The sequence below is a fragment of the Sus scrofa genome, chromosome 1 (assembly GCF_000003025.6).
Source record: "Sus scrofa isolate TJ Tabasco breed Duroc chromosome 1, Sscrofa11.1, whole genome shotgun sequence".
NCBI classification, from domain to species: Eukaryota; Metazoa; Chordata; class Mammalia; order Artiodactyla; family Suidae; genus Sus; species Sus scrofa.
In genome coordinates this window covers 232,962,944-232,979,926 of record NC_010443.5, presented here as the reverse complement: position 1 = coordinate 232,979,926, position 16,983 = coordinate 232,962,944, and the positions used below count along the sequence as shown (strand labels likewise).

The 16,983-nt window shown below is 37.1% G+C and overlaps 1 long non-coding RNA gene across 2 annotated transcripts in view; it reads right to left on the bottom strand.

Annotated features, from left to right (window-relative positions):
- Positions 1–16,081, bottom strand: part of LOC102163669 — a 589,637-nt gene extending 573,556 nt beyond the window's left edge. For both annotated transcript variants that reach the window (XR_002336498.1, XR_002336496.1), the window contains exon 1: positions 13,475–16,081. This is a non-coding gene — a long non-coding RNA (uncharacterized LOC102163669). The remainder of the gene's footprint in view (positions 1–13,474) is intronic.

The window sequence follows — 16,983 nt, the reverse complement described above, 5'->3', positions numbered from 1 at the left end:
ACGAATCTGACTAGGAACCATGAGGTTGCAGGTTCGGTCCCTGTCCTTGCTCAGTGAGTTAGCTATCCGGCATTGCCGTGAGCTGTGGTGTAGGTTGCAGACGCCGCTCGGATCCTGCGTTGCTGTGGCTCTGGAGTAGGCTGGCAGCTACAGCTTCGATTTGACCCCTAGCCTGGGAACCTCCATATGCCGCAGGAGCGGCCCAAGGAAATAGCAAAACGACAAAAAAAAAAAAAAAAAAAAATTGGGCAGGAGATCTAAATAGACATTTCTCCAAAGAAGACATACAGAGGGCCAAAAAATACATGAAAAAATGTTCAGCATCATTCATTTTTAGAGAAATGCAAGTCAAAACCACTTTGTGGTACCACCTTACACTGGCCAGAATGGCCATTATCAAAAAGTCTACAAACAATAAATGCTGGAGAGGGTGTGGAGAAAAGAGAACCCTCTCACACTTTTGGTGGAAATGTAAACTGGTGCAACCACTGTGGAAAGCAGTATGGAGATACCTCAGAAAACTAAAAATAGAATTACCATTTGATCCAGCAATCCCACTCCTGGGCATCTATTTAGAGAAAACTATGACTTGAAAAGATACATGTACTCCAGTGTTCATTGCAGCAATATATACAATATCCAAGACATGGAAACAACCTAAATGTCTATCGACAGAGGAGTAGCTAAAGAAGATGTGGTACATATACACAATGGAATATTACTCCACCATTAAAAGAAAAGAAATAACAGCATTTGCAGCAACATGAATGGACCTAGAAATTATCATGCTAAGTGAAGTTGCACAAATGATGAGACACCATCATCATATACTATCACTTATATGTGGAATCTAAAAAAAAGGACACAATGAACTTCTTTGCAGAACTGATACTGACTCACAGACTGAAAACTTACAATTTCTAAATGAGACGGCTTGGGGGTGGGGGGATGCTCTGGGGATTTGGGATGGAAATGCTATAAAATGGGGTTGTGATGATCGTTGTATAATTATAAATGTAATAAAATTCAAAAAAATATGCCATAACAAACCTGGGTTGCAAATAAAACCGTGGTCACAGAGAAATTTGTGTATTAAAATTATGTATCTATAAATGTAAGAAGTAAAGTGATAAAGCTTCTAGAAAATAATCTATCTCCAGGAAATAGGCAACTACTGAATGGTACCTACTGGTGGAGGCAGGGCAGACCTAAAAATTGCAGGAGGCTAGTACAGACGAGCAAGTTCCAATTGACACCAGCTGAGAGCAAGGTGAACATCAACATCAGTCTCCAGGAAAGAGTGTTCAAAGTATAAAAGGATGGAGAAACCAAACTATATTTAAAAGCTGGCACCATAATTCCTCTTAAGGACAACTTACATTGATGGGGAAAATAAGAAGTGCTTAATGTAGGTGAACATCTTTATAATTCCCAGGAGCATGTTGGTAACAGGACCACATAATGACAAATTTAAGAGTCCCTGTGGGTAATCCAGAAGAGAGAGAAGGAGAAATAGAGATTGGAGAGAAGGGAAGGGGAGAAAATAAAGGGAAATACTAGTGCAGTTTGGTGTTGCTGCAGACTAAAGTCAAGATACGCCCTCCACCTCCAAATGTTAAACAAAAGCCACTGTGTTGCTAAGTCTTTTAGGTACTTAGAATTTTTCTCTCTTTTTTTTGTTTTGTTTGTTTGTTTGTTTGTTTTTTTCTAGGGCCGCACCCATGGCATATGGAGGTTCCCAGGCTAGGCATCTAATTGGAGCTATAGCTGCTGACCTACACCAGAGCCACAGCAACACGGGATCCGAGCTGTGCCTGCGACCTACACCACAGCTCACCACAACACCAGATCCTTAACCCACTGAGCAAGGCCAGGGATCAGACCCGCAACCTCATGGTTCCTAGTCGGATTTCTTAACTGCTGAGCCATGATGGGAACTCCCAGAATTTTTCTCTTTAGAACCTGGAAATGAGGTTAAGTTTCCTGCCTGGGTTACCACAGCACAATAGAAAGGCAGGATGTTCACAAAAGTGCAGAAGAGACCCTGGAGCTGTGAGCTCCTCACTGGGAACCAAAGGACATGAAGGATTCCTGAGCAGATTGAAGCTGCTGGATTGCCTTTTGGGAGTTCAATCCCATGGTAAATACTATACCTTCAATGGCCCCTTTTCCCTCTCTGCCCAGCCCTCCTCTACTTCCATGTGGACCAAAGAGGGTTAAGTGGACACCCTTTGACTTGTACTTGGTGTTCTCAGAACTTGACTCGGGCTTGAGGAGTTCAATAAAAAGTCTGCTTCCATCTACTGCTTTTGGTTTCTAAGTCGCTGCTCCAGGCTCATCTCTTCAACCTGCCTTTTCCACTTATGCCAATAATCCGCTCTCCAGACCGTCCTCATCTTTTTCTGAGGCAGAAGGAAGAGGAGAATTAATGAGAGCAATTTTTATTTCTAGAAGGAAAGTAGAATATATTACCTCCCAATGTTCATCTCCTTCATGTTCAGTATTTTTTTATTAGTCATGGATATTTGTGCACTCCCACCCCCCACCCAAGGAGGTTTTAGAACATGGTCCTTATCTCAGCACTTAATCTTTCTCATCCTCCTTCACTCTCTCCCCTTACTCATCTTGATCCACTGATTCACAGGCTTTCTGGACCTCTGAGGAAGATAAGCACTTTACAAAACCTCTGCTACAGGACCAAACATATTGAAATGACTTTTTATGAAGATATTGAAACAACAGAAAAAGAATGCATGAGGATTGTTTCTCCCGAGGGTTCAATTATTTTGAAGGCCTTTAGCAAACTTTGATTGAGAAATCTAACCTTTCTTTCCTTGGCAATAGTTGATCACACTGTGATGAAAACAAGTTAGAGGAAGGAAAAATAATATTTGGATTTCAACAAAATAATGAAAATGCAGAGACTATCTCTGACTTTGGCAAGGTGAGAAAAGAGTTCACATTTTGATTGTGTGATGGCAGGAATTCTTTTTAAAATAGGGCCAGCTTGCATGATGCATTTAAAAATCAACCTTTTCAAATATAGCCACAACCCCCCACAAGATTTCTTGATTTCTCTGGGGTCAGATAAACCATCACATTTCAGAGTAGTGCCCTGTATATGAAAGTGATAAAAATAATCTGGAAGCACAGCAGTGGCTAAACATATGGAGCTGGCAGCCTTTCACTGAAATGGTTTGGGCTATTAAATTCATTGCATAAAATTTTATATGTTCACGTTCAGGCAGGTAGGTCTTTCCAATGATCAGGAGCTTCCACCCTGCTAACAGCTAAGCATGCACTTTTAGACCTTACTTTGGCTGTTCCAGAAACTACTGGATTTCTTTAATGCCTCTGTTACTATTTCCTTTGTGTCATTCTGTGTTTCTTTAAAAACACAGCTTATGACCTTGGGGAAGTTATATTATGTTCTTAAGACCTGGCTGCATTCTCTGGGAATATCTGTGTATATTTTTAGTACTGCTTGATGAAGTTTTCTGTGATAATGAAATAATCTATATCTGTACTACCCAATGCAGTATTCACCAGCCACATGTGGTTAATAAAATCCATGAAATATGGAAAATGCAACTGAGGAACTGAATTTTTAATTTTATTTTTAAATTCATTTAAATGTAATTATTCCATGTGGCTAGCATCTATTGACAGTACAGAAAAACAATATTTAAAGACATTCTCCACTCTAAAACCTAAATATTTTTACCCTTTGACAAGCAGAAAATAATTTATGCTTCCCTTGAAATTATTTTTAAGACCTTTGTCAGTTTGGAAACATTATATTCTTAAAATTAGCTTTTCTTTATGAAACTTTAATAATGTTGAAGTTTCCTGCCCTTAGTATCCACCTTTGTGATTATTGGAAATACTGTGGATGAACAAACCATTTCAAGATATCATGGAGGGAAACCTCCTTCTGGATTTAATTTCATTATGAGGATGCTCAGAATGTCAAAAAGCTAAATTGCCTAACATAAAACCCATGCCTTTTTTTATACTAAGTTATTTTCTACATGTAGCTGAAAATGTTAAAAATATTTTTTAAAAACTGCACATCTATTCTTGAAGCTGATTTGGCTGTTCAAGGCTTGCTAACACTTGATCCATCTCACTAATATTTCACTTAGTAAACAAATACAGTTGCCATAATTGCTACATATGTGTCTATATTCCCTTCTAGGTTTTATGTTTTTGAAGTTATAAACTATATTTATATCACAGCCCCTATGCATCATACGATATTCATTGCTAAATCAGATTGTGTTTTAAGATATGAGACAAAATTTAACATTTTTGTTATAGTCGCAAACATTCAGCAAATCAATCAGAAAATAAAAGCAAATTTTTTTGTTCTGCCAACAACAAAAAAAGAGAGAAATACTTAATGCAAAACCATCTCTCTAATAACTACTGGTGGATTTAGAATATACACATGCTAAAATTATTTTAAAATATCTCCTTATCAAAGTCTTTGAGGTTGTATCTAAAAAAGATTGTAACAGAAGTGAAAAGTAATCATGTATTCTCACCAGCCTGGATCATGCATTCAAAGTAAGTGTATATTATATATAAAACAAATAAACAACAAAATCCTACTGTATAGCACAAAGGAACTATATTCAATACCTTGGAATAACCTATAATGGAAAAGAACATGAAAACATATATATATATATATATATATATATATACACACACACAACCATATCACTTTGCTATACATATGAAACACATTATAAAATCAAATCAATACTTTAATTAACAAAAAACAAAGTATATGTTTCCCTTTATAAATGGAAGTAAAGTTTTATCAATTCACCTCTGATATCCAGTAAACCAACTGAAACAAAAGAGAAACTACAGCTTTCTTGGAAATGATATGGCCAGCAAAGTGGGCCATTACCCTCAGTAATTGTCACATCTATTGAAAAATATACAAACTAGCTTGCATTCACCAATATATAGGAATTTTTCATTTATCTGACACTGTTGGGCATTGAGTTACTGTATGTTAGGAGAATTTTTTATAAAAAATGACAAATTTAAGAAGGGTTATTTTAACCTTCACTCAGTACTTTTTTCTAAAATTAAGAAATGTATCCATTAGTGTACATAATGCTTTCTTGATAACTCTGGGGTCATCAGTTCAATCAACATTTGTATGAATAATGCAAATAGAAACAAGTCAGACATGCTTTGAAACTGAAGATGATATAATACTGGAAGTAATAACTGACAGGAGAGCAAAGGAAAAAACCTGAATTAAAATAAACTGTGTTCGAAAACAATCAGTCAAGTTCAGACTTTCTATATTTAGTTTCAAAATGAGATACTATAAGTCCCAGAGAGACACTCCAGCATTATTAGCTGTCTTTCTTTTCTTTTCTTTTTTTTTAATGTCCACACCAGGAGCATATGGCAGTTTCCAGGCCAGGGACTTAATCCGAGCTGCAGCTACAACCCATGCTGCAGCCTCAGCAATGCTAGATCCTTTAACCCACTATGTCTGCCTGGGATTGAATTTATGCCTCTGTAGTGCCCCCAAACAACTGCAGTCAGCTTCTTAACTCACTGTGCCACAGTGGGAACTCCCTGTTAGCTGTCTTTCTGCCTTGTTTCCATCTGTCTTCCGTTTTCTTCTATCTTTGACTGTTCCAGGAAATATTTACAACTGATTCCAAGACAAATTTTAATACTTATTTTCTCTCACACAAACTTCATAATATGTTCATGAGATAAAATTGTGAAGATAAAATACAATTCATCACAGGGAGATCTGCTGTGAAAATAAAATTAGTAACTAGCATCTAAACAAGGAGACAGTAAGGTGAGGTGTCAGGCACTAATTTACTTCTGAATTTCTCTCCATTTCTGTTTTTTGTTTTTTGTTTTTTTGTTTTTTTGTTTTTTGTCTTTTTAGGGCCACACCACAGCATATGGAGGTTCCCAGGCTAGGGGTAAAATTGGAGACGTAGCCACAGGCCCATGCCACAACCACAGCAACGCCAAATCTGAGCCATGTCTGGAGCTACACTACAGCTCACAGCAACACTGGATCTTTCACCCAGTGAGTGAGGCCAGGGATCGAACCTGTGTCTTCATGGATGCTAGTCAGATTCATTTCCACTGAGCCATGACAGGAACTCCTGAATTTCTCTCCATTTCTAATACGTATTCTTATTTACCAAGATACTTTCTTATTGGTACACTATTCCAGACTGCTCCAGTCCAACCATCCTCATCCTCTAATATATTCACACTTTGTGATCCTCGTTATTTAATAAATGATTAATAGGATTGATGGAATTAAATATGGAGGAAAATTAAACTACTGGAGTCCCTTGGAGGGTTTAAGTACTAGGCATGGATTGAAAGAGGCTGCAATGGACCTGCCTTGTCCAAGTTCCTTCTCAAGATGCATCTGAAGTAAACCTAAATTCAGGGTTGGTCAGATTGGCCTGCATCCTCAGGCTGACTGAAACTCATTGCTCATGCCCTCCCCCAACCCCGAGGTCAGTTGTACTTTCCAAAGAGTGGGTGGCTTTCACTGCCCAGTGCAGAAGCTCAGGCCCCACTGGGCCCACTCTCAGTCTGAAATCCCACATTCAGGTCAGATGCCAGCCTTCCTAGCACATTAGTGGCCTATGCTTCAGTTTTTGAACTGCTCAGATGGAGTCCCAGTAGACTGTTTCTCAGCTTGAAACCTGATCTTCGACCCTTTTGCCTGACTGCATGGTCACCTTCCTACTTGAGGCCTCAGTTGTTTTAGCTGTAAAATGATGTATTTGTTCTTAATTCTAAAGTCTTCTTTCTCAAGCTCTAAAATCTGAAATCTTCTTTCTCAAACTCTAAAATGTGGTATCTCCTTGAAAACGCTGCACTTTGCTGGTTTTAATTTTGTAGAGAATTAAAACCACAATGACTCTAAAAAGATAGTAAGTTACATTGGATAAGTAAAGTGTGCTTTTATAGTTAGATTTACGGGTATGGAAGATGACTTCCTAAGTTTTACGATAGTAAGGGTACATTCTCATGAGAGTTCAGGGAAGGAAGAGGAAGAAAGTTAATAAAATACAAAATGATTCTGACAAATTGAGTTAGGCAAGGTGTAGCTGATCAGTCAATACTTGAATAAGCTACACATATCCATTTCAAGTTTTCCTTCATTTTTTCTAGGAAATAATCCCAGGGGACTGAATCCCATGTTCAGTATCTCCACATTCACTGGTTGAGTATTTAAAAACTGTTACCGTGGCTGGAAGAAGAAATACTGCCCGTCAGTCCTAATTGATGTTTAGCTATCAAGTGCATTTGAAATAAATTTATCACTTCGCCTGATCTCAGTTTAATACATTCCAAAGTGAAGAAAAATACACAAAAATTTATGGAGTCTCCATCTTCCACACTAAAGTGTGCGATAAATTACAACATTATTTGGCCATGAAATTAACAAGCCATAGAAACCACACCATTAGCAAGGTATACAGGGGTAAACAGCAGGCAATGATAATAATATGAAACAAAATAGACTGTGCATGTTGGTATAGCTGCCAATAAAGCAATAATTACATGCATTCACATGCATCTTCCATAGGTAAGCTCTTTGAGGGCAATTGCTATGAATTCTACATGCCTGTCAGGATATTATGGCCCAGTTTCTACAGCCTTTATTCAGACTCTGAATAGGTATTACTGAAGGTAAATTCAGACCTCATGCCAAGGCAGAATTTGGTCAACATGCATTCTGAACAACAAAATTTTTACAGACCTTTTTTGCAATACATCCAATTTTCCTACACTAACTGCTATCTCAACAAATGCAAGGTTAAGTATGGTAGATTATCAGAAGTTAGAAAGGAAAGAAGGAAGAAAGGAAGGAAGGTAGAAAAAAGGTGAGTATAGAGTATTTCAAAATTTATATAGAGTGGACCCAAAAACAAACCTGAGTTTACCCTAAACTATTAGCATGTGCTATAGAAATTTAAATGAAGAAAACCAGCAAGGGAAACTCAGAAAGATTATTTGTTTTTCGCTTTACTGCATATACACGTCCACCTTAAGTAATTTATATGTTTTTATCCAATAAAAGAGCACTGTCTTTCAGAGTTCCCATTGTGGCTCAGCAGAAACTAACCCGACTAATAGCCATGAGGATGGGAGTTCCATTCCTGGCCTTGCTCAGTGGGTTAAGGACCCAGCATTGCTATGAGCTGTGGTGTAGGCTGGCAGCTGCAGCTCCAATTTGACACCTAGTCTGGCAACATCCATATGTTCCAGGTATGACCATAAAAAGCAGAAAAAAAGAGAGAGAGAGCGAGAGCACACTATCTTTCAAGTCTCTTTGGGTTCTATCACAAAGCATGTAAAGATCTGTAAAGGTTGGACAACTCAACTTTAGCAGAACTAGCTTTCAGGTAAATAACTGCTTTTTTCAGGTTTTGAGCAATTGAATGTTCCAGAAATATTTCCCCCAAAAAATGAAAACTAAAAGTGTACTAGGACAGCTTCCTTTAGAAGTTTTATACTATCAAGGTTTTTATAGGAATATCCTTCTGGATTATCAACACAATAATTCTAAGTAGGTCAATTTATGCTGAGAAAATTATATAATTAAAACCACTTCAACTCCATTATAATTACAATATCTTCCTTACTTCAATCTTGTGCTTCTTAGAAAAGTTTAAAATATTGAGCCAAGAACAGACAGTGGCAATGTCAGAAACTCAGAGGTACCTATAGATGCCTTCAGACAAAATCACCCAGGCTAAAGTACTGGTTTAAAATATCCCAACACGAATGAACCTCAAAAAACACATGCTGAGCAAATAAAGCGCCTACTTTATTATTCAACTTATATGAAATTCTAGAACAGGCAAAATTACTCTATACGGATAGAAAACAGATCAATGATAGCCTTGGGGTGACAGAGAGATTTTTGCAAAAGGATACTTTCTAGAGTTTTAGAATTGTTTTCTGTCTTTATGGTGGTCTAAACCTATACATTAATTAAAACTCAATGAACTATTGACTAAAAATATATGCATTTTATTGTGTATAAATGATACCTTAATAAGGTTGATTTTTCAAATGAACAAAAAACAAAACAAAGCAAAATGAAAACCTCTCAAGACTTCAAAGCAAATACAGTTTTCTCCCAGGCTACCAGATTGGAAATGAGACACTGGTCTTTTCTACCCTCAGATATCCCCATGATTATCTAGAGTTTCCTATCAGAAAAATCTCACTCCATGTTTAATTACTTTGATTTCCTCTCTGCCTCTTTTCCCAACACACTGAGGACAAGTTTATGGACGGAAAACCAGCTTTTTCCATCATTTCATCATCACATATTCTTTCTAAAGCTATAATTTATGGAATAAAATTTGGCTACATTTTGTAAAAGTCTAGCTTTTTGAGGTTTACAAAGCTTAACAGTTAAACTACCATCTCCACCAGAATTTGGAAAAATTATTTTGAAAGTGAATAGCTGAGATTTGACATTTCTCCCTGCAATTTTCTTTTCCCCCAAGAGAGAAAGGGTAGTTGTGAAAGTGAGTAGGAATGAGAAATATATATAAATAAAAAATATTATCTTGCTGCATTTGCATGGTTATAATGAATAGGAGGCCCTTTTCAACAATCTATTATCAGGATCAATAGAATATAATCTCCATGAAGGACAGCATATTTATCTCTCTTTGTTTTGTTCATTTTGTTTTTCTGATGTATCTTCAGTGCCTAGAACAGTGCTTGGCAAGAAAAAGTGACAAATAAATGCTTGTTGAATGACTAAATTAGTAATAAGTTCTGGTGCTTAGTATGCAATTCAGACTTCCTACAACAGAGCTTGGAAGGGAATCTTCATGGTATCTGTAGTCAAGGATTATCATAATCAATATATCCTTTCCCTGAAATAATCCTGTAACTCCCAATGGATTGTTTTCCCCAACCTCATGGTTATTTCTAACAGAAAAGTCATTACTTTCAGCACACTGCAGTACAAACCACATTCACCAGAGGATATGCCTCTTGATGAGCTTTTTAATAATATAACAGTTGATTATTTCTTCATGACTTTTCACCTTAACTTAAACCTGGCTCTTCACAAATGACCTCATATTCCCTTCTCACTCCTTTGGTTGTGGGCCTCTTCCCCAACTCCAACACCCATTTCACTGCAGACTACATATTTTTTGAGAAAACTAATTTCAAAGAATCAGAAGAGCTAGGTTTCAGTACCATCTCTGCCACTTTTACAAAAGACACTTGACTTCAGTTTATTCATCCATAAAATGGAATTTAACTAGATGGCTTCAAATTCTCTTTGTACTCATAGGCTGTATAGATCTAAAATCTTAGAGGAAATTCAAACAATAAACAATAGAGCTATGTGTCCATCCACAAATCACAGCTGCAGTCACTTTTGTGTGTGTGTGTGTGTGTGTGATTTTTTAAAATAGTTTTAAACAGAAATTTATTCTCAGAATAATCCTATGCACAAAAGCAGAGGTTGAGGCTGCCCTTGGGAGGCCTCCCTCCCTTCCCTGGGCGCCTCCTCTCCTCTCTGAATGCCAGGGAGAACACAGTTGAAGGAAACATGCAATCACAAACAATGATCAACTCTAAAGGCAAAAGGTTTGGTCCAAAAGAACTCAATAAAATTAATCCAATTACTGTGAAGAGCTTCACTAAGTAGGAGTAAGATATTGAAGATGTAGTGTTTCCACAGCGTGGCTCTTCAGTGCACCAGGGGGGACCTGCTTGAGAGAGCTGAGGACAGAACACATGTGAGAGACATCTTTGGCCTGCTTGCTGGACTTGGGGTTAAAGTCCATTAAGGAATCACACCTTCCTGCTCTTTAGTGATACCACTAGGCAATTACCATATTTTAATTGCCATGAAGAATAGCCAAACAATTATTATTTCAGGGCCATCTGAAAGTTAGTAGCTCTAAAAATTAGCTAATGTACAGTATCTGTCAAAATGTACTGGTTTAAGGAGTTCCTGCTGTGGCACAGTGGGCTATGCATCTGGTGTTGCTGCAGCTATGGCATAGGTCACAGCTACAGCCCAGATTCAATCCCTGGCCCAGGAACTTCCATATGCCAAGGGTGAAGCCCAAAAAAATATTGGTTTAAGATGATGGTAATACAGCAGCAGTAATTCCAAAGTCATTTATGACAGTGTGGAAGCACTCTCTTTTGGGAAGATCCTTTACCATACAATATACTTTCCTTGTCAGATAATAAGGAAGCATGGTCATGGACAGTTTACCTTTTGTGGAAAGAAATATTTGGCTTCAAGAAACCTTGAAATTCATGCATTTTTCCTGAACTAGGTTCTCCATTAATTACTTTATCTAAAAAGATAAAGTATGCTCTTTTGGCTTGTTGACTTTTTCCATTTTATTTCATGTGGCTATCTGAAACATTAGTAATATCTATGTCTGTATTATTTTTACATATCCACATATGTATGTGCCCACATGATGAAAACATAATTAAATAAAATATCATGGATAGACTCTTAAGAAGCAAAGTCCTTTCAAAGTCATGGAAAATGTGGAAGCACTAACATTCATGGACAACTTTACCACTCAGAAATTTACCTCAAATTTTCTCGATCTTTGTTTTGTCTAGAAATTTTTCAAATTTTCTAAAATAGTCATTTGTTATTTTATAATTATATAATAAATGCATTAAATCATACCATCTTCTATTTTACACTGCAATTTTTAAACTATCCTTCTCCTTGTCCTCAGCAGATATCATGTCATAGGTTAGGACACAGGCAAAGACTTTGAATATAACAGTACTTTACAGTGACAAGAACTATGTTGAGCTATCTCTATCCTAAGACACTTGACTATATACCAAAGTATGTAACACTAATTATTCCAAAGTTATACAACACATCTACAAAAACTCAAAAACAGCATACAAACTTGCATAGAAAATAAACATGTAAAAGTTCATAAATAAACCACAATATAACTTGCCACACATCATAAATATACTGACTGTAAGATCCCAAGCCTCTCCCATCCTTAGGTAGTTGGAAATTACAACAAAATAATACATTTCACCTTTAGAAGCCACACAATCTCTCATACCAATCACCCCATTGCTTTCCGAGAGAGAACAGGAAATTACCTTGAATATCATGAAAAAATAAATAAATAAATAACATTACTGATGTAGAATCTTTGTTTAAAGACAATAACTTCAATAGCAGAGGGAACTTTACCACTGCAGGCTTCCGATAACCTCTATTATTTCTCAGATTTCATGATAAATCATAAAAAGCCATACAGCATCTGAAGCTATTTTTTTCAAGAGCCCATTTTATAGCAAAGAAATAAATATTGAGCAATATTTTGACTCCCAAATCTTAAGCCATTCTGATTATGCCTGGGTGATCATGGAGCCATCGGTGGAAACCACCACAGGACTGGCCAAGATACGAGTGTTCCGGCCAGGTTATAAATTAGAAATTATACAGAAAATAATTTTTTGCTAAGTAATTCCTATAAGTCCTTTGGGATGTCAACATAAAGTCCTCTGATGTATCATCTTTATCCATAAGATGGGAACAATGCCATTCCCCACCATGAAAACTTTCACAATCTGATGCTGAAAATCTACTGTAGGGCACAGGATACCAAGCACAAATATCCAGTCATTTGGACAATCAACAAATATTCATTTTTAAGTACAACACATGCCAATAATGTACTGAGCTCTAAGATGCTAAAACAATCCAAACAATCCACATCCATAGTTCTGGCCCTCCTGGAACTTATTGCACAGAGAAGTGCTTTCACTGTAAATGATCAGGTCTCAGCCAATGCTATTATCATCAGCAGGTGACCAAATGATACAGGGTTCTTTCTAAACAGGCTCCAAACTCTTTGTCACTTGCTTTCAATATTTTGATTTCCTTCGAAGAACATAACCCAGTGATCAATTTCTCCCACTTAGTGAGGTTTGGGGAAAATTTATCCAGTGAACAATTCCTTGTGGCCTCACTCTTTCGTCACACTCTCCTCTGTGCTCTTGAACTAAAGAGACCTTGATTAAAGTCACTTGCTCTAATCCTATTATTTTAAAATATGGCTGTTCCTGCTTTGAGGATTTCTACTGGACCAACACAGTGGCAGAGCAGCACTGAAGCAGAAGCAGGTAAATTTCAAAGTGACAGCTCTAAAAATATCTACTCCCCTTTTGTTCTCCTCCCATCCCTTTGCTCTGAACACCTCTGTCCTGATGCATTGCCTTTACCCTTCTATGATTACTACTCCAAAAGGATTTCCAAGAGCAGGGAGTATTTATGGTTTCATTTGCTCCCAAGTCCTTGGTGGAAAAGGATTGTTCCTGAATTCTTACTAATTCCACACTCCCATGGTTAACACACACACAAAAAAAAACATTATTTTAAAAAAAATATTTTCCTCACCTTCATATTTCTCTGGGCCAACACTGAAAGAGTGTTTTCAAAGAAACAATACTCTCTCCCCACTGCCTTCTGAGTTTCACATTTGCGCCTTTAGTCTCATTTTCAATCCTTATTAAGGCATGCATCACAAAAATATAAGAAAGTTCTTTGTGCTTGCCCTGTACCCGCCAATTATTCTAATTTGTTCTGTCTCTAAAAGAACAGAATGTGAAATCAACGCAAAGCTGATTGTGCCATCTCTTCCCAGGGAAAGATCTGAGAGTTATCTATTTACTAACAAAGCTCAGTGTGTATTAAGGGTTGACTGAAGCAATCATCAGGAAGTTTCATCCCTTAAATTAGTGTTTTCCATCAGATGCACATCTTTTATTTTGGATAATATATTTTTATAAGTTCAGGATACAGCTGGACAAAAGGGGGAAAAATAAGGGTAACCAACACAACATTTGTAAGTAATGACACAGTAATACAGTGTTCATCCTTCCCTGAGAAATTCAGCCTACTTTATAGACACAATTTAGTATGAACTCGTAAGAAAGCTAACAAAGACCAAAACTACTTCACAATAGCCTAGAGAGGTAAAGGTCAAAAATGATTATTGCCAAGCCCAGCGGACAATAGCAGCTACCAGAAAGAGCACAGGACAGGAAAATCTGGAAGCCTGTGTTCCAATTTCTGTTATTCCTGTAAGCATTAGTGTGATCTGAGTGAATCCATCCTTCCCTGATTTTTCCATCTATTAAAAAACCTGTATCATCCTTTCAACAGAATGAAATGCCTTATCTGAAAAGTTGAAAATCTCTACAGGAAAGAGAGAAAACACAAATTACACTTTCTAACCAAAATGAAATAATTCAGCCAATGGAGACTTAATAAAAGTCTGCCCTGTACCAAATTACATAAATCAATTACTTTCTTGAAATCTATCTTTTATGATATATTTATTGTGATAAGGAATTGAAGGAAATCATAGTTACTAATTATTTCAGGAATCATGGTCATTAAGTTCAGATTCCAACTTTGAACTTGACCCAGGATTACAGAGATGTAAGATGTCCCAAAACTTACATACATTGAACATGTGAGAAACAAGATATGCAGACAGATACTAATATAAATATCCCATATGTGATGGTTTTAAAACAGGGTCCCAAATTCTCTGCCACTCTTCCTATCCAGATGTGAGCATTTCCCTTTGAATTTGGGCACGCTTTCCATGGCTTCAAACAATAGATCAGAAGTAAATTATAGCTGGTGGACCAAATCTAGGCCTCTATTTGCTTTTGTAAATAAAGCTGTATTAGGACACAGCCATATTCACGAGTATACGTATTGTCTTGGCTGTTTTCACATCACAGCAGCAGAGCTGAGTAGCTGCAACAGAGACTGTATGGCTTGCAAAACCTAAACTATTGACTGACACTTTATAGAAAAAGATCAACATTGTAATATAATATGATGAAAGTGTTGCTATGTAATATCTAAGCCTATGACATGAGAGGTCATGCAGCTTTTGCAGCTTGATCCCTGGACACTCATTCTCAGGACACTCCGTCGTAAAACCTAACTACCATGTTATGAGAAGTCCAGGTGGGTAGGCATCTGTAGGCACTCCAGTCAAGAGCCCTAGTTGGGCCCAGTCTTCAAGTCATCCCCTCTCAGGTATCAGACATGTGAATTAAAATGATCTAGACAACTCCAACCCCAGCCATTTGAATCATCATGAACTGAGACTTCCAACATCAGTCATGGAATAGAGGCAAACCATCTCCTCTGTGCACTGTTTGAATATCTGTGCACATATTAAAATTTTTGTTTATACTAAGTTTGAAGTTCTTTATTAGGTAGCAATAAATAACCATAGCACTGTGTCTGTACAGAGGAGATCTACATTTCACAGAGCATAGATTTAAATGTAAATGTTGACTGCTCAATTTAATATAAGTACATATACACACATATAGATACAAAATATATGTATATATAAATATTATACCCATATAAACTAATCCATATTACCCATAAAATGAGGGGCCCATGAAATAGCTAACATTTTCCAAGAATTTATTATGTTATAGAACTGACAAATTCTTACTTTGTATGATTTTTTTTTTTAACCCTCACAGCAGCTCCCTGAAAGAAGTAATATTATTTCTATGTTATAAGTGAGAAAACCAAGGTAAAAACAGATAACCTGCTTAGGGTACTCAGCAAATCAATTTTAGAGTCAAGATTTGAACCCAGGCTGTCAAATTTTAGATTTATCTCTCTTAGTTGCCAAGCTATATACTCAATAAGGGGATGAAAGCTGAAGCTACCACCCAATGTTCAAAAGTTAGATAGAAACTTAGTAGGCATGGTTGAAAAGACAGGATTTGGATTTTTAAGTCCAGAGCTCTAGTTATACAATGAATTCTTCTCTCATCTAGACATAGATTTGTTTTCAGAAAATGAAGAGTACTACATATTTTGATTGTTAATTTCTGCTCTTAGGAAAATTATTGCCAAAGAAAAGAATTCTACCAAGTAGTTGTTTTGCAATGACATGAATTACTGATTCAAAATCAAATCTTTATTAAGTCTTCATTGCATCAGAAGTCTTTCCCACTCTTTTTTTTTTTTTGTCTTTTTGCTATTTCTTGGGCCGCTCCCGCGGCATATGGAGGTTCCCAGGCTAGGGGCCTAGTTGGAGCTGTAGCCACCGGCCTACGCCAGAGCCACAGCAACACAGGATCCGAGCGGCGTCTGCAGCCTACACCACAGCTCATGGCAACGCCAGATCCTTAACCCACTGAGCAAGCACAGGGACCGAACCCGAAACCTCATGGTTCCTAGTCAGATTCATTAACCACTGCGCCACGACGGGAACTCCCCCCGACTCTTGATTTTTTTGGTCCCTACTCTGTCTACTTTTGGCCAAAGCTCGAAGGCTAATTCACACTTCAAAGTAAAATAATAAAATAGTCGTAACACAGTATCTCCAATGCCCACTGAAATGGAGGCTCTAAATAATTTTTCAGATAGTTTAGGCAATTAAAAATATGTATAGCATAGGTGCAAAGACAGAGGTTACTTGTGTAATAAAGTAAATGGTAAAACAAAAAGTTTCTGGCCAAGTACTTTGGTTTAAATATGAACACTAATCTGAGTTATACCCTTGTGCTAAAACCCAGAGACAGGTCGCAAACAGCTTCTAAAGGGATATTTCAGTGCACTGGGTCAAATTCACCCAATAAAATGGGGTTATTTGCAGTATTAGAAGACAAGGTGTGACTGGCTAGATGTAGATGAAGGCTCCAAGATAGAAAAGATCAAGAACAAATTATGTAGAAATAAGATATTATCTCAGTCCATGGAACAGGTCATCCAGGAAAGAACAAGAAATAGATTTATTATCAAATATATGAAACCAGAGCCAGTAATGAATGGGTGGTAGATGGTTAGAATGGACAGGTTTCAAGAACCTTAGTCAGGAAGTAGTGTGAATTGGAAAGACCTGACAAGATTTC